Genomic DNA, 19111 nt, shown 5'->3' on the forward strand with positions numbered 1-19111 from the left:
CGCGACGCCAACTGCCGCCAACGAACGAGCAGACGACGCAGAGAGCCGGCCCTTTTTCAGACAAGGAACTGCAGTTCCTTGCTGTTACCTGCTGTTACCGCGCCTGTCTTTTTTGTTTCAGCGACTGTCGCCGCCTGCGGAACGCGCGCTGCTTATGAGTCGAAAAGATCGTCTGCTAAAAAGGCCTGCTCTCGGCGCCGTATGCTCGTTCGTTGGCGGCGTTTGTTGCGCCATCTCTTGTCTCCCGTGCGAAACGGCGCCGTGTTGTTTGCAGACCGGTGGCGTCGCTGCGTTTCCATAGGAGCTAAGCCTTTTTCATTCTTTACTTTTTCCTCGGGTAAATTCGCTCCTCAAAAATTTTACAAAAAAAAAAAAAAAAAAAAAAAAAAAAAAAAAGCACCATCTGTGGGCAATGCTGCACAAAGTCGTAGCGCGATAGGTTAAGAAACCGAATTTTCCGGTCGATTTAAAGAGCCTGGCGTCTCCTTGTTTCACCTGTAGAATATCAAGCGCTTTACCTTACTGCAACATATACCACCGCAAATGAAGCTTTATTATTATTATGAGTATTGTAATTTAGACAAAATAAAACTGAGAAAGAGATGCCTCATCAAATTTAAAATAGGAAAGCGAAAGTCGAGAACCTCTCGTATAGTAATCACTTCAGTGAAAGCGACTCTGTGTACCCTGTTGATTCCAACGTGTTTTTTGAGTGCTTGTTTCTTATTAGTTCCAAGTTATTTCTTTCTTTTAACTTTGTAACCCAGTAAATAAACATTTCCTCAGGATAAATGGCAGGAACATGTGGCCGCTGTCTTCCGGAGTCGTTTCAATATAAATCCCTGCTTATTCACCCGGTCGACACGAAACGTGCGAGACCCCCTCGCGATCAGTGTCCCAAAAAATTAGGAGTGGACTTTCTATGAATAACTACCGCTTGTATTAAATTTTCCGGACCCAATTGCGCATAATGCGTGATGCGCTTCTCAGCGAGTAATTTTAAATTTGTAAACAAGTCTTAGTAAAAATTTAATGAAACAAATTAATCAATCGCCTGAATTTGCAGGGGACATGTACGACTATTTAAGAATTTATGAAAATTTCTGGTTTTCTTTCGAGCAGGAATCGCCATGGGACAAACTTTTTTTGCCAAATATTCAATGCGGGAAGAGCTAAGCATCAGTTGCTGACGAACATTTATTTGCTCGACAGCAACTGTCGAGGCACACTTGGATAGAAGCGTTGTTATCGAACAAGCTCAATGTAACTAAAACAACAAGTGCGCGGCGCTTGCGGAAACAGCTAAGAAGACAGCACGTCATTTACTCTGGTTAATGCAAAACCTTTTTCTACCAACCTCGACAAATCATTAAAAAAAAGGGAATTAGAGAGGTTGTGAATAGCCCTAACGCACGCCGCTCAAGCTGTAATGTGAGGTTCCGGACTTGTTTTTAAACATTTTAAAGTTTTTTTTTTTTTTTTTTAATATAGAAAGCAACCTTGAGGCACTAATATTCATTAGAAAGATCGCACACGAAAACGTCCTAGACGTTTCTTTAATAAATAACCTGTTTTTAATCGGCATAGATGCGAACTAACATAGCCGCTCCGCCTCGCCTGCTCGCATCCTGCCAGCTCCGACACAGGAGGGCGCCCGCTAGGTGGTGCCACCAAAACATCTCGTCGCCAATAATAGTACTCATTAAAACTTTGGTTTGTGCTAGTTGGTCCATGGTAGGTATAAGGTTTAAAAGCGCAAACAGACAGGTACAATAGAAAATAACACAAACGACAGGGACAAGGCGCCTTGTCCCTGTCGTTTGTGTTATTTTCAATTGTCCCTGTCTGTTTGCGCTTTTAAACCTTATACCTACCAATAATAGTTTTCTTTTACTTTTTTTTTTACTCTTTGATTAAAGTGGCAGTTTGAGTAAATGATGGCAATCAATCTCAGTAGCAAAGCCAATTTTTTTTTTTTTTTTGGGGGGGGGGGGGGGAGGGAGGGGGGCAATCAAGCAGCGTTTAAAGCGCAAGTCATTAGGACTTTTCTGTTTATGATTTCTTCAGCGATGATAAACCACGTACAGAAACACGACGAACACCATGAGGGTGCCCTTTCGACGCTGTCTCACAGTGAGTCCGTATTTTTGGAAGTTTAGTTTTTCGTGAAATTCGAAGGGTGTCTTTCGGTGTTTATTTTTCACTGAAAATTCAAAGTCAATCGAAGTTTTTTTTTTTTTTTTTTTTTTTTTTTTAGATCTCCATTTTTTTTAATTCGGAAACTATTTTACTGTGCTTCCTATAAAAAGAAAAAAAGAAAAAAGAAAGAAAGAAAGAAAGAAAAAAAGAAACGCCTGGCTGTTATGGTTAGTCGTCCTGAAGGAACTGACAAACAAAGAGGCAAACCTGGCAAACCCCTTTTGTCAGCAGTTCGGGATTGTAAAGGAAACTGAAGTGGTATCTCCTCAGGTTCACTGACCCTGTGCCGGCCCCCCTGTGAATTTTATTTAAAAAAAAAAATAACGGAAAAAAAAACATGTTTTTGCTTTTTTTTTATTTTTTCGCTGTGATCTGGAAATTCTGAGTTTTTGGATAAATCCGAACTGGGGGACCGAAAATTTACCGGCGAGTGTTTTTTGTGTTTTTTTTTTATTCGAAAACATACGCTTAAGTTTGCAGGGGTTGTGATGACGTCAGGAAGTCGAGCTCTGATTGGTTCTGATGGAATGATAGTGACCAGACCTCAAGGCAGCTTGCTTTGGTGTCACCAACCCTCGTTCAATCAGAGTCAATTTCAGAGCTCGGCGTTCTGACATCAGCAGACGAACTTGCGGTCCGCATAGGGTACGTCGGCTCCATTTCAGGGAGGGGGTACTGAAGCCCCGTCAGCTTCTCCCCCCCCTCCCCCTCCCCCTTAACTATGCCACTGGTTAGTCTTTTTCAACGGCGGGGTTGGCTGCCGTAAAGGGGGATCGGTGGCCGAGTGTGTCAGCTAGTGCACCACCGCTCGGAGCACGTGGAGCGAAAGCTTGCGCTGCGAAACCGAGGAATCTTGGGCAGGGGCGCATTTAGGAAAGAAGGGGGAGAGTGGACCCCCTTTCCCTCTCTCCCCTCCCCCTCTAATGCTCCCAAGGTCAAATTTTGTAATTTTTTCAAGAAGAAATAATTAGGCTTTTGGCGGCATAAAAATATCAGCTCAACAAAACAGATCTGGGCAACGTATTGCCACGAATGACAGACGATAAGCCAGGAGAAAATAGAATGAACTAAAGGTTCAATGGGGGCGAATTTGCGCCAGAAACGAAAACGAGAAACAGACGTCGAGAAAGCAGCAGCGAGCTTCGGCGGCGGCGGCAGCAGTAGGCGACGGAGAGTCGGCGTAATAGTATAACTGGCTATTACACGAGAGAACCAGGGAATGAATCGGCAAATACGGCGCTCGGCTATTATGCTCGTCATCTCGAATATTCGACCCCGACCCAGTAAGTTCGAGCGTCAGGGGTGATAATGAACACGCACTTTTGAGAACAAGACATTAGGACGAAATTATAAAAGTTACGTCCCGAGTAAGAATACGTTGATTCGGCCCTGCGCGCGGCAGTATCGCCAGTACTGTGATCGCCAGACGGATGTATGCAAAAGATGTCACCTCTAGACGGATGTATGCGTGACAGCAGGCCCGCAGCCAAGACTACCCCCCCCCCCCCCCCCCCCCCCCAGTGTTGGGTAAAAAGTACTTGAAGTAAACTTCAAAGTAAATTAGAGGTTATGTGCTTTAAATAAAGTAGTAAGTGCACCGGGCGCAATGTAAAAAATTCGACAGAGACACTTAAGACTGCTTACGTGTAGGAATGCGAAAGCATTCCTACACGCAGTGCACTCCTACGAGCAGCGCACCGCGTCTTCCGTTCTGACACGGCGCGTCCCCCTTCCCAATGCGCCGCCAGCAGTTCGGCTGGCTCCTTAGCAACGATGACGCCGCTGCTATGGAGCCACAAGCGCTCCAATGGTGGCATCAGGCTCCCCCACTGAAAAAAAAAAAAAATTGGCTTGCTCTTTATGTTTATACAGCCTTGATGGACATGCGCCTCAACGGGTAATCGGTCTCTTAGCTGTAGATTAGAAATTTAGCCAGTGCGGTACAACCGCTAACCTGGGATTTTTAACGTGCATCACGCAGTAGTGATCACACGAACGCGTGCCGGTACGAAACTCATCCATATCGAAACGGGCGGGGGCGGCGGGGATCGAACCCAGGAGGTTCCCAGCGCAAGCTTTCGCTCCACGCTCCGAGCTGAGACGCGTTAGCCCACTCGGCCACTTCCTCCCCTGCTTCCCCACTGCGGAGGCGCGGCGAACCTCGCCTTCTCCACGGCTTCCGCGACGATACACCCGCGTTGCTGTGCTTTTCTTTGTGTTTTACCTCAGACATCCGCTTCAACCTTGGGCGGCTCTGCCGGCTACCGCGACAAAGCATCTGATATGACGCGTCGCAGCCGATGGAAAACCGGGGGCCGTTTCGCTCCTATCAGGCGGTTACAGACAACGCCGACTTCGCTCCATGGGGCAGTTAACGCTTTTGCATTAAAATAAAACGTAGTTTCAAAGAAAAGTAAAAGTACTTTTTAGCATAAACGTTCATAACGCCCTTGATGTTCTTTTTTTTTTTTTTGCTTTTTATAGATATATTGCTTTGGGGGTGATCGGGGTGCATCAGTTATTTATTGAATAAAGTTGCCAAGTAAAGGCACTTATTTGCATCGGTCTTATAGTCACCATTACTTCACTTAGGGAAATTCCCAGCTGGCGCCTCCCTTGGAAACGATTGCGGGTTTTCGCATGACGACACGGCATTTTTTGTTAGAGGCGTGGGGAAGCCAAAGGCACGAGCGCGTGTCTCCTCGCTTTCGCTGGCCGAGCGAGAAGAGTTCAAAATGGTGCGGGAAAGCCGCCACCAGTACATAGAGAGTGACGCGTCATCGCCTCCCGTTTCTAGTGAGAGTAGAATGTATGTGAAGTATTTCTTCACCGGTATTTTTTCAGAATTGACAAACATCTTGTGAAATAAGTTCAACAAGACCAATAAATTTGGGGAGTGTACTTTGAACTCGGGAATTTACTTTTCCCGGAAAGTGCCTGAAGACAATTTAAATAACGGTGAAGCAGTGGCTGCGTCACTAGGGTCACTAGGGTCCGCTCTCGTGGCCCGCAGCAACCCCCGCACTCTCGTGGTCCGCCGCGACACCCCCCCCCCCCCCCCTTTCACTGCCCAGCTGCACCCCCCTGACCGCTGCACCCGTCTAGGAGTACTACACTCCGCCGCCCCCCCCCCCCCCCCCCCTCCCCCTTTCTCATTGTGACGCCACTGAGTAGAAGTACATATTCAGAGAGTGTACTTCAAGTAAAGCAAACGTTTTCTAAACCTACCTGAGGTAGTACCTTAAGTACTACTTCTCAAAACTGACAAAAAAAAAACAAAAAAAAACAACCCCCCCCCCCCCCTAAAAAACAAGGGCGGGAGCCGAGCTATCTAACTATTAGCCTGCGTAATATTTTTTTTCTTATTTCTTTTTTGATGACCGCGGCGAATTTTATTGATTAAACGGCTGCCCCATTCCTAAGACAAACACCTTGCAGTTCGACTCGAATTTCGCTGCAGTTTTGAACAGCTCGGTTAGGTGTTTGTCCGTCAGGGTTGCATGCTGTTTTGAGCTTACCGCCTACATTGGCGAGGACAGTGCCTCACAGCGAACGTCGATCCGAATATCGACTTCAGCAAGTCATATATGGTGTCACGAGGCTGCCAAAGCCGGACCTGTATTTTTTCTTTATCCCTCTCCTTCTGATATTGTTCGGGGGAGGGGGGGGGGGGGGTACGCTCACTAAGGAGCCGCGAGCCGCACGTAAGCTCGTGAAGAGCCCCATGCGGCTAATGAGCCGCTTTTTGGCCACTTAGCGCATCCCAGGCCACTGTCGCAGAAATGACCTTTAATCCGATTTGTCCAGAATGCGCCAGAGCCGTCAAGGTACAATTAGGTCCGGGCACTACCCCTGAATGGTCGGAACAAATTGCTCAGCCCTAATATAGCCCCTGGATGAACAAATTCCAACGATTTCGGAACAGACTCATGCGGAACACAACAAAATGCTTGCTCTCCCGCGTACTTCTAAAGTCCCTCTTGAGGTCCGTTCACACTCTTGCGACCGAGTACGACTGAGAGAGACCAGACCGGTTTTTAAGCCTCTTGCGACTTCTTAGGACCGGATGCGCTACAGCGGAGCTGGTCCTAAGAGATCGCAAGAGGCTTAAAAACCGGTCTGGTCTCTCTCGGTCGTACTCGGTTGCAAGAGTGTGAACGGGCCTTTACACGAAAAAGTAACGACCGCCCTTGAAGAGCGTCGCGTGCTATCTTGAGAGACAATCATGATGGCGGACGAGCACCGGAGGGCAAGAATGTACGCGGTGCTGGAGGAGGTAGGAGGGAGGGGGGAGTGACAGGAGAGTGGAAATGTCCACGCCTTCAGAGTGCAACGGATGGGCCGCAGGTGCCGCCAGCAGATGGCCACAATCACGAAACGCCAGAAGCACAACGTCTTCGTGGCATCCTTCTTTGGGCGTGGGTTACGCGGCTCATCCGATCAAATCCAGAATGTGCATCGTGGTATTGTGCTTTCAGCCTCCGACTGAGCTCTGAGTTGCAGTTACGATGCATGAAGCACCACCTTGCGATTAAGCCAATTGTAGAACTGCTGCTACCCTAGAAAAATCATTAGCGGGGAAAAAAAAGTACAATTAAGCGTTGGAGGAGAAAGAAGATGTCGTTATCTTTCTTATTCGTGTGCTTAGGGACCTTATTACGCGTGCGCCCACAGCGCGCTGCCGGGCTCCCAGCAGTAACTTGGCGAACTGCGAAAGCTAGGTTAACAATTCGGGGAAAGCTCCTCCCACCTCTCTTCCCTTTGTCGGAGTGAACGCTGCAGAGGAGGCGACCTCCTCCCCAGCGTTCGCTCTGCTAAAGTGGAAAGAGCTGCGAGGGGCTTCCTCTGAACTGTTCACCTCAATAGCAAGTTTTAGAATAACGCACGCTACAGCTTTCCGTACGCAAAGAATAGCGTTGTCGCCACTGCGCATGCGCCGAATGCTAACCACGTTTTTCGCTTTGCGTGCGCTATTTTAGCGTACGCTATTTTTTGGTAATTGCTTGCGTACGTAAAGAGTCTTTGCGCTTCTCCAAGGAGGATTCGCCATGAGAACTTGGCTACAGCCAAAACAAGCACAGTTAAAGAAATAATAATAATTTTATTTGCACATACTGGAAGGTGCACATGAGATGGTGTGCGGGGGCAAGGCAGATAGGTACAAACCCTTACGCAGAGCGCCTGCCAGCCCGCCACCAGATGTGAAAAAAGAAAACGAACATATATATGTACAGAATATACACACTACAGAAAGTACCTAAAAAGGAAAGAAAAGAAGGGGGAAACAAGTATCACATTACGTCGAGGATGTCAAGTGCATCTCATACATCCTGGCCAGCTCTCGTGACACTGCCCCGTTTGACGGCAGTGGGTTGCGCACACTGAGCGAAAGTTTCAGAAATTATTTTATAGCAGCTGGGAGCAGTCAGGAGCTGTGGCGGAATGTCCTCCCCGCACCTCGTCAGGTTGTCCAGTTCTCTTGCCGATTCGAGCAGCTGTAGAGAGGTAGGTGCCGGTTAGGGGGGAGCCGTCCAACACCCGGCAGGCGAAACGCACACAAGACACTTGGCGCCTATGAATTGGAGCGGGCACCACCCAAGCGCCTTCAGCCGGTCACAGTAAATGGTGTCCAGCCCAGAGACATGCCCAAGTACCATGGAGTATATTGTCCTGGACGCCCTTCGCTGGACGCTTTCAATCCGCTCAATCAAATGCCGCTGGGTTGTTGACCACACGGAGCAAAGTACTCAAGTGATGGGAGCACCATCGCCGTGTACAATGTACGCAGTGAAGCCGGCTCACAGGGCCTCGTCACTCGTGCAACGAAGCCCAGCATACGTCGAACCTTCGCAACCACACAGGCGACATGAGCAGAACAATCCATTATGAACATCACGAAAAGGATGGATAGCGACTTGGAGGGCACCCAGCTTGCTCCCATGAGTGTGTACTCCGGTAGGGTCACACTGTTCCTGGCACTGAAGCGGACTACAGCGGTCTTGTTGGGGCTAAGCTGCAGGTGATTTGCAATGAGCCCAGTGCTGCACTTCCTCGAGGTAGTCCTGGAGACAACTTTTCTTGGCAATGCAGTGGAAGGTACGTCCCGCGTCCCCTCTCCCATTTTGAGTGTACGCAGGCTCTCCTCTTCTCCCCGGAAATGGGGGAGGAGGAGAGCCTGCGTACACTCAAAATGGGAGAGGGGACGCGGGCCTGTACCTTCCACTGCATTGCCAAGAAAAGTTGTCGCGGAGTATAGCAGCTCCTTGTGTCGAACACAGGACACAGGACCAGACTTGCACGTAACGCGAGTAAAATGTAATCGATTACATATTACTGTAATTTTGTAACGCTTCAATTTCTTCCTTTAAGGAGTAACGATCCTTGTAATTGAATTAATGTTTTGCTGTAATCATTACAAAATTACTTTTCCTTCATTTCTTTTTCTTTTTTTCCTTTTTTGTGTGCGTGTGGGGGGAGGGGGGGGAGGGGGAGGGTTAGATGGGTGGAGTCACTCAGCTCTCGGCAACAATCGATTTTTTTTGTCTTTTTTTTGAAACCACTAAGCACGGGACCTCGAGGATAGTATGCCACTTCACTATGCTTCGTTTACAGGGTACATTTTTTTTTTTGCACACCAGAGACTACGTCCGGTATCAAAAATGATCTTATCCAGCTCCTTGTGAGTAGTCTATTTAAACAGCGCTCTTCTTATTTTGTTTATTTTTCCATGAGAGGGATTTGGTGTTTTAACGTCACTCACTCGGCTCTAAACAAAAACGGGCAAGGCTTTTTTTTTTTTTTTTTTCGGTACAAATGAGCACGGGATTTTCAAAATTATGCTACCATAATAATAATAATAATAATAAAAAATGCACGAAAAGTAACGTGGGAAGTAATTGATTACTTCAGAGTAATTTTTCGATTATTTTTTTAGGCTGTAACTGTAATTGTAATCGGTTACTTTTTACAGTGAAGCAATTGTAATTGTAATTGGTTGCTTTTTTTCAGTAACGTGTGCAAGTCTGCACAGGACTGAGGTGTCGTCGGCTTACTGTACCCCCAGCTGTCGCTCTGCGGCATATCGTTAACGCACACAAGGAACAGGGTCGGTCCGTGGACCGAGCCCTGGGTTACGCCCGACACATTAGGGAGTTTTAGTAGACCGTGTTTCCCCCTCCGCTAGCCCTCCGCTACGAAGAAACTGCCACTGCGCCTGCGCGCCGATGGCCTTGGCTGTACAGTTCCGGGTAGCGGAGGGGAGCGGGAAACACGGTCTACTAAAACTCGCTAATGTTTCGTTCATCCGAACGTGTACCCCGGTATACCGCCTGCTGATTTCGGTCAGCGACAAAATGCGACAGCCAGGTTAACAATGGGCCCCCTATGCCTGCATCGTGCAATTTTTGTTTCAGGGTAGTCAGATTGAGGATGTCAATAGCATTACTCAGGTCCAATTGCGCCGGGTCCGTTGCCACCGACTGTCCATGTGGTCGCTGATGAAATGTGCCACAGTAGCGAGAGCAGTCTCTCAACTCTTGTTCCGGCGAAACCCATGCTGCGATGGCGTATGTATCGACTTTCTTCGAGAAAGTTCAGAAGGCGCGCTTACAGCTCCCTCAAACGTCCGGCACACAATTGACGTGATGGACACGGGACGGTAGTGGCGGGGGTCATCGGAGGGCTTCCCATGTCCCTTGTAAACGGGGGTAACCATGGCCCGTCGCCAAGAGTCTGGCACGACGCCCTGATCCAGAAAGCCCTGGATGGCTGTGGAGGGTGAGGATAGAGCATGGAGGGAGATGAGCTTGAAAAAAGCAACAAATTATCCCGTCTGTTCCTGCACCCTGGGTGGGTCTGATCTTGCTGACAGCCTCCCGTAGCGTTTCCGATGTGAAGGCGATGGAGGAGAATGCAGTTCGAGAGCCGTTGTGCGGGCTCACTTGAAGGTGGCCATGCAGTTCAGAGCTATCCGGACTATCGGTTGCAGAGGAGCTGCTGACCGAAGAAAACTGGTCGGCAAAAAGCTGGGCGATTCCCTGGCATGTCCGTAACTCGGTTCTCGTAGTCACAACAGGGTCCCAAAACACCTTGGGGTCATCTTAGGTTGGCTTTCATTGCGAGTCCTTGGACATATTGCTTGTGAGCCACATAAATGGCTGCCTTCAGTCGTCGTTGGTGGTCCTTTGCCAACTGGAGTTGACAGTGCACTTATTACGGGCAGCCTTTTTTTGAATAAAGTGCGCTTGACCCTAGCAGCTTTGATGATGTCAGGGGATATTCAGAGAGAGTGCCTACGCTTTGTGATCCTTGTGGAGCATGGCACGCAGTCCTGCCTAATTGCCAATGCAAAGACGCACCACAACTCATAGCTGGCCAGGCTGTCTTCGCCTGATATCAAGCCTTGTGGTGCAAGATGGGTAAGCATGGCCAAGTGCCCCAGGTCTGCTTGGTCAAACTTCCACAGCTTCAGTGCAAAACACCCTCTGCGGGGCAAAGTCACTGCGGAGGCAAGTTCGACAGCATTATGAACACTGCCGTGCATACCGCTGGAGACCTCGCAGGATGAAAAACGTGTTGCATCCGACGTGAATATAAGGTTTAGGTAGCTGGGTGTACCACTCCGGGTTGCATATGTTGTCTCCGTACAAATTTGGGCGAATCCAGCAGTCGTTACCACGTCAAACAGAACATCATCAGTGTTGTCTCGAGGAATCGGATAGTACTGTGTGAGTCAGTCAGTGTGACAATTGAAGTCGCCAATCACCAGGATGTTGGCATAGCTTTTCTGTGATGCCGTCTGCAATGATCTTTCGAGCAGCTTGTGCGATTCCGCGCGAGACGACGGCGGGCAAAAGATACAACATGAGGTCCCGAGGAAGATTAGTCCTTCCAGGTCCTGATGCTCAAAATCTGTTCGGCAGTGAACGCAAAACTGCACCGGAATCGCCATCATGACGCCGCCGTCAACGCCCTTTCTGTCGTTCCTAAAGATGGTGAAGGCGTCGAGGCTGAGTGGCTCACCATCAGCTACGCTAGAGTCCAACCAAGTCTCCGAGAGAAAGAAAGTTGTGTTTACTGGAAATGATGCACAGAGAGATTGAAAGTTTTGCAACTTGTTTTTCAAGCTCCGACAGTTGTTATACCAGAACTTAGCGGTCTTGTTAATGCTTGCCGGGTGTGTGATTTGAGTTGAAGTGTCAGCAAAGCGCAGGATTGTCAAGAGATTGACAGACACCGCCGCCTCCAGCGGAGACCAAAGGGGGGTCTGCTGTTTTTGTGTCATCAAAAATGTCGGAAAAAAAGGGGAGAGTGCACTGAGAGCAGTGCCACGTCTATACTCCGGGAGAGGCATGTAGACACATCGTCGGTGGCACCAGCGATCACACACGTCGCAGCAGGTGGCCGCTTTGTGATCATACACACGCTTGTCGCAGCGCGCACAGGCCGGTGCAGGAGGGCCGGGATTGGCAGCAACATCCCAGCAGGGACGGGCTGTGCGACAGGAATGAGAGCAGCAGAAAGGCGGTCCTGGCGGTACCGGCGGTGAAGCGGCGGCGTACCGGGCCCGTTGCTGCTGTTGGGAGACTTAAGGGGGCCCTGCAAGGACTTTTTAACAGGTTTTTAATTTGCACCGAACCTCAGCGCACTGAACGTAGTAACCTAGTGAAATTTTTCTTTTCTCGAAATTCGCTTTATTTTAAAAGTTATAGGCAAATTAAAATTACAAAAACAAGCAAAAAATAACCTCCCTCATCCTTGGTTGCTTGAGTGGCCGTGAACTAGAGGAGGGGTAGTGGGCTCATCCCGAGCGCTCACGGCTGCCGCACTCCGTGTCGACGGCGCGAGAGGGCGCCACTAAAGCACGTTCTGGATAGGCTGTATGCAGCGGGCGGCCAGAGCGGCTCTCATTGCATTTGCTGCGCGATCAAACACTAATTCGGCATGACACTTCATTAGCCACAAACGACAGCAAACACGGGGTAAATATTAGTTCAGAATGGAAGCCACTTCCCGCTGCCATACCGCGAAACGGCCAAACCGAAAGCCAAAGCTTCTCGCCGAAGGCCTTCGGAACGCTCGGAGCCTGTCGGATCCTCTTGTCCATACGACCGCAGCGCCGCCGCGTACATCCGGGACCTTTCCGTGTCGGCGCCTTATCCCACTACTCCTTTCTAGTATTCGCCGCCTTTTCCACCGCTTGGTGGCGGGTATGTCGACGAGTCATTTCTTGTTCCCGTACTTTATAAACTGCATTCGTTTCTTTTCTTATCTAAAATACGGAACAAAAACTACTTTTATAAATAATTAAAAAGGGTTCGCACCAGTTATATTTTGCATTTCGACTAAAAGGAAGTTCTTAGCGGCTCTGACCAGTAGTAAGCCCAGGACCAAAGACGTCACATTTTGCGCGCTTTCGGTACCGTGGGTCGCCCTCGTCGGTGGAGGAGGTTTCCGCGTCGTCCGGTTAAAATATGACGCACTGATATTTAGTTACTCTCTCCGTGCCCGCTAACTTGCCCGAACCCCAAGAGACGTGGAAACCGCAAAAAAGATAGACGCTTAAATATGATTGCAGGGCCCCTTATGCCTTGCAGGTTGAGTAGAGGCCAACGTTGTAGCGGAGCTGGGACAGGTGAGCACGAGACGAAGACACCGCAAACGCGGCGTCCAACTGCTGGAGCATGGTGCGAATACAGGGACAACGGGATAGCGCATAAGAACGGGAGTATCGCCGCTGTAAAGCGAAATTTTCCGGAGCAGCCGCCTCGCAGTTCCCTGCCGGCCGCCATGATGCTCCTTTGTAGCCATGACTGCGGCCGCTTTGGCGTCGTCGTGAGCGTAACGTCGGCGGCATCCTCGCGACTGCGATTTTCAATACGAGACGACATTACACTCGGTTTGAAAAACCCAGTGATGTAGGCAACGATGAGCGGCAACTTGATGGTATACGCGCCAATATTTCTCGGCGAAGGTACTATCGCGGACAATATGAGCTGAAACAGCGCTCCGGCCGGCGCACGGTACTACCTGCGCCGCCTGTCGCCTTGCTCCGCGCACATGACGCACCCTGAGTACGAGATAAATTGTCACTTGCGCTCGCTGCGCCACTGCGCTCTTCCGGCCGTCTGCAAGCGAGACGGGGGGTGCGACAGCGGGCATGTGTGTTGTAGGGTGGCAGGGTGAACAAAGCATAACACTTGTCGTTCCTCTTTTGGTATTGATTGACTTTACTCTATCACGCAGAATCCCGTACAAAAAAACGCTGACTGGTGAAGAAAAAATATTGAAGTGTCTTAAATTTCAGCTTCGATTATCGTTCTTGAAAGTCGCATCAAAAGACGTTGGAGGTTGTTCTTGTTTGATTATAGGGGCACGCACAGAGTAGGACATTCTAAGTTATAGGCCAAAATCTGTATGCCGGATATAGTCCGGCCTCCAAGGTATTTACTTTTTTTTTTATCTCTTTCATTGATCACAGATATTTAAAAAAATGGTAAGCATACACGTTACTAAGAAGGTTTTGTAGCCTTGATTGGTATGAAAAGGTTCAAAAATATAATTTCTTTATTACAGGGCGCACCTGTTTGTTTCAAACAAAACAAGTTGCTGACAAGACACCAGTTTTTTTGTTTACAAATTCATAGTCTTAATAAAGTGGGGCAAACAGTCATATATTTTCCCGAAGAAGGAGATGCAAACTTAATCGAAAGAAAATTTCCAGACGACAATGTAAGACACAAAAGATAATGCGTGGTTAACGGCGTTAAACAGTGTGTCGCAACCGTAGCATCAAGCTTTGTTCCAATCGGCAGAAATCCGGTTCAGGGGGTCCTGAGGCATAGTAAAACCTAAAAAAATAATTTAATACCGCGTCATTCTCCTTTGACCCGCGACCACGGCTCTCCTCCTGTCAGGAGCCCTAAACTCGTCATGCACAAAGTTGTAGCCGAAAGTTCGCGGAGCGCGCCCATTGGACGTCGACGAGAAAAACGCCAAGTCATCGTCGTGATTGTCCAATCGGCGCGCTCCGTCAACTTCGGCTCCAACTTTGTGTTTGACGAGTTTAGGGCCCCTGGTAAGAAATCATAGAGCGCGGCCACGAAGTCTGGCTCAGCCCGACGCCACTTCCATTCACCTCTGATTGCTTTCCACAGTTTGTGGGCAGTGGCGTGGTGGAGGGGACGACGTGACATGGCTACCTTGATGCGCCTCCAAATGTTTTCGATGACATTCAGATCGACTCCTCTTGGGGACCAAGGCAGCTTCGTCAGGCAGCGCTCCTCGAGGAGATACGAGCGTGACAACGCATTTTCCACTTCGGCGCTTCCTTGAAATGCACTGAAATGCACGTTAGCTGAACACGTAAACATTGGGCTACACGGCACACGCATCGTGATGGTGGTTCCGTCGACCAATATTTTTGCTAGCAGACGGCCGGAAGAGCGCAGCGGCGCAGTGAGCGCAAGTGAGAATTTATCTCGGCCTCAGGGTGCGCCGTGTTTAGGGAGCGATGCGACAGGCGGCGCACGTAGTACCGTGCACAGGTCGGAGCGCTGTTTCAGCTCATATTGTCCGCGATAGTACGGGGTGTGAAGGTGAGTATATATACCAGGCTTATCTTGCCGAGGCGACGCAAGCGAACACGACCGGTCGACCACTAGCCTCGCATGCTCATGTTTAAAGGGATACTACAACAAAATTTCGGCGCTCATTTTTTGGTCTATATGTGTTCAAAAGAGCAGTATCACATGGAACATACCAATATCTTGTTAAAAAAGTCTCGAAAAGGAATTTTAAAACGAATTAAACGATTAGCAAAGAGCACCTGGTGGATGTCGCTAACGCCTCGTTTGTAATGCTTGTCTAGGAACCTTGACAGCTAGTGACGGAGGTTGTCTCGTCTCCGTCCACGACGAGAGGAGGGGGGAAGGAGGAACTCCCCTCTACCCGAGAATCTCTTTTGCGTGTCGCAGAAGTCGCTATTGTCCCCCTAGAAGATTATAGAAGATTAACCCGTCACTCAAAATTCGTACAAAAGCAGCCGCTTCGGTGGCTGGAACGACTAGACCATCCTCTCGACGTCAGCCTTGCCGTAGCTTTGCTCGTCTTGAGACGACCTACGTCACGATTGCGTTGGATGTCACGTGCTCTAAGCTGGGCCTTCTCCGAGCGATTGCCAGAGCAGGCCGCTTATAATGAAAAATACAGCCACCAGGATCAAAATACGAACGTGCGATTGTCATTTACGGATATTGTGGATCATATTCAACCTATTTTTGAACACGACGGGAATATTTCAAATTTCGTTGAAGTATCCCTTTAAACAAAGCTAAAATGGTACTCTGGACCAAAAAAAAAAAAAACTTGTTTTTTCCTCAGGTTACACTGTATCTTGGTGGTCTCTGTACCAAAAAAAAAAAAAACTTTTCTCCTCAAGTTACACTGTATCTTGGCGGCGTTGCATGTGCGAGAAGCTTGGGCTTTTCCGTCGCGGCGGAGAAACGCTATCTAAAGCTAGAGTTTTAGAATAGCGTAAAGACCCTTGCGTCAGCACTGCGTACAACGCACGCTAGCTGTCGACGTAACGTTACGGAGCGCGGAAGGCAAACGCATACGTAACGATTCGTAAAGACTTGCAGCGCCATCTTGATGTGCTCCTCCGAACTGCTTCAAACAATCCAAGGCGGGTATTCGGTCAAGCCAATTTAACACCGCAAATCTCCTCGCTTTGCTACGAGGTGCGTGAATCTCTTTCCAGTTGCCTGTTGTGAACGTTTTTTGTTTTTTCTTTTAGGGCTGTGCGACCAGCAGTTCGGTGTATGGTTCGCTCCAGTCTGTTGTGGGATCCCTACTATCTTATGTTGGCCTCGTCATTTGCTTGGAAGTATGCAAGCAATAGGTCACACCGCTCGCGTACCGACCGCACGGTAAACACCCTTTTGGATTCGGCGGCATCGCCAACGTTCTTGGATATCGACGCCCTTCTTTGTGGGCGCTCGAAAGGGTTCGTCGCGTTTATTTCTTTGAGGAGGTTGTGGGTCGCCTGTCAATACCGCCCAATCAGGCCGAGTTCCACTCGCTCCGAGGAAGTCACACGGGGAAGCGCTACCATTAGGAAAGGTTTTATCTGTACTTAAAGGGACCCTCCGGAGCGTTCTGCGATGGTCTATTTATTGCGGTAACTCAATCTACGGGTCCTAAGGATCTTAAAAATCGTAAAATTACGGTCATGCGCGGCGGATTTCCCTATTAAAATTGCTATCAAAGTCCCCGGCACGCCCCCCTTTCTGAGATGACCCCGGAAAACGGGAGGGGCATCTCTTTACGCATCAGCCAATGGCAATCGAAGGATTCCAGTGTCACTGCGCGTCACCGACCGCCGACCCGCGGAGGAATCTCTCCAACACGCGGACACGCGCGGACCGTCGTCAAGGGGCCCGGACCAAAGTTGCCCGGACTTTGTGCTCAGCATTCGTCGTTCGTCGCACCGCTGGCACCGGACCGTCGCATCGTACGGTCGCGCTATGGACCTTTCGGACCTAACGTCTCTTGAGCTCGAAATCCTGGAACGGACAGCGGACATGGGTGCCATATCCTATGATTCGACCCCGATGCGCGACGTCGACGAACGCAGCGCCGCGGGCACCGACTGTGGCAACGACGAACGGCCGCGCCGCGGTGAAGCGAGTCTGGCGAGTCCGCAAGAGCTGGAAGACGCACCCGACGATGGAACCAGGCGGCTTGGGAACACGGACTGGTACGTGGTGCGCTCCATTATACCCCGCTTTAATGGGTAATTGATGCGTGTTTTCTGCGAAGGTGTCTATGTGGTTCCTGCGCGCCGATGGAGACCGTTGTCGAGTGCGTCTGCTGCCGCGAATACCCGGCCGTCGCACGGAAGCAGCAGGGCCGGCAGGGCTGCGTAACGGGCCACCCGGACTTCGAGGCCCTGTGCCTCAACCCTGAGGTGTTGAGGTTGGCCTACCTCAACATGCGGCACTACGGGCAGCAAGGGATGGGCGCAAGTGCCAGCGAGTGAGTACGATGTCATGCTCTGCGCGTGAGCAAACTCACCATGTCTCGGTGAGGACCGTGCCCTCGGCAACTACGTTCACTGTCCGATTCACAGCGTACATACGTACTTGTAATAACTTGTTGTTAGGCTAGATGAACGTTTAGCACCATCCTGGGAAGCGGTCGATGAATTGTTTGTGTTGCCGATAGTGAAATTAATCATAACCCCCCACTGTCCAGGCGCAATATAGCGCTCCAGGGAGGCTTTCAAGAGACTAAATGAGAAGCAGCCTGCCTATTTACCACCAGTCATTTGTTGAATACAGAAACACGAACACTTCCAACTGCTGTCCCTCTATAAACTACACATATTCTTATATGTTCTAAACGAACTGGTTTGATGAGACCGCCCTCTTCGAGCGTTAGGCTTCTTCCTGTTAGGCCAGATCATGGAGAGCTATTTTTCCTTGCATTTGCGGTTATCAGTTTAGATATGTCATTTTCTTGCTCTGTTTAGATGCAATGTTATGCAACAATAGCACTATGAAATATATGACAGTCACATGGCCTCGTCTCGTCGAGAGCAATAGAAGGTGAAACCTCGGATGTACATATGCTTTGGCGTTGTCCCCATGCCCAATGCTTCCTTACCTCCCTCTTTTTCAGCCTTCTCGACCCACTGACTAGGCAGGCTGGCTCGCCCCCCCCCCCCCCCCCCCCCCCCCCCCCCCCAGCTTCAACTCGTTGATTCACTACTGCTCCTACTGGTACAGCATGTCCATGCTGTACCGGGTGAGCACTGGTGGCCCCAATCAAGCACCGGACTATGGTGTAACTAATAAAGGTTCCCTCTCTCTCCCTTTCTCTTTCTCTGTCTCTCGAGAGAGCAGTGGATATCCCACACGTTTGGCTCATGGCCAGAAATTTGTGACAAGCTATTCTAGTTCACTTATTTACCGACACGTGGCGTATTCACCTTTAACTTTTACGTCGTGTGCAAATTCCCGCCAAACCGAAATGCGTTCCGCGTGCAATGAATAAAATTGTGAAAAATAGAAAACAGAGCTACGTTATCAGAGCTTCTCAAACAGTACCACAGAAAGGGGGAAGATCAATTGATGGACAGCACAAAGAACACGCAGAGAGCGTGCTAACGCGGCAGTAAAACCCGCGCCAGTGTTGGTGGTTAATTCGACGAGACGGGTTGTTTGTGTGTGTCAGTGTGTGCGTGCGTCCGTGCGTGCGCGTGTGCGTGGGAACGCGCGCGCGTGTGTGTGTGCGTGTGGTGGGGGAGAGTGTAAAAGCAGCCTGTGAGCGCATTTTGAGGCAAACAAACGCAAGACGGGCGCAAAGAGCGGACGAGCACGCCGTATCAGCGCCTCCCGGTTGCAAGAAGTCGATAACACTATTATTCCGCGTTTTCATATCTAGCGATATGGAAGCAAAAAAGTCAGATCTGCGGTCCGAACAAGTATTCGAAAAACTACCCGACGATACATATGCGATATTTTTGGAAAGTTGTTTGCGGATTGGCGAGTGTGTCGAGTAAACTACAACAAAAAGGATCCATATTTTGTGTTGCCTAAATTAGGCTTTCATGAACTCCACAACCATCGTATCGCTACACTGCCTCCGCTGAAGTCATCAGGAGCGAAATATTCTCTTTGATATGACCACTCGCTGTGCTGATGTCTGGCTTCCTTTTTTCTTCGGATTTTTCTTGAAATTGGTAAAACTGAAAAACTCCGAACTGAAATTTTTGAATTAAATGAAACCCCAGGTTAACTGGAAAAATTGCTTTATTTCTGTTGACCCCGAAAACAAACCGCCCTTTTCCGCGAGGCTGCTTCCTTCTGCTGCTATTATTGTTTCTGCATGGGCCACTTAGTGATAACTG

Source organism: Ixodes scapularis, unplaced genomic scaffold (genome assembly GCF_016920785.2).
Source record: "Ixodes scapularis isolate PalLabHiFi unplaced genomic scaffold, ASM1692078v2 PGA_scaffold2__306_contigs__length_199485367, whole genome shotgun sequence".
NCBI lineage: Eukaryota > Metazoa > Arthropoda > Arachnida > Ixodida > Ixodidae > Ixodes > Ixodes scapularis.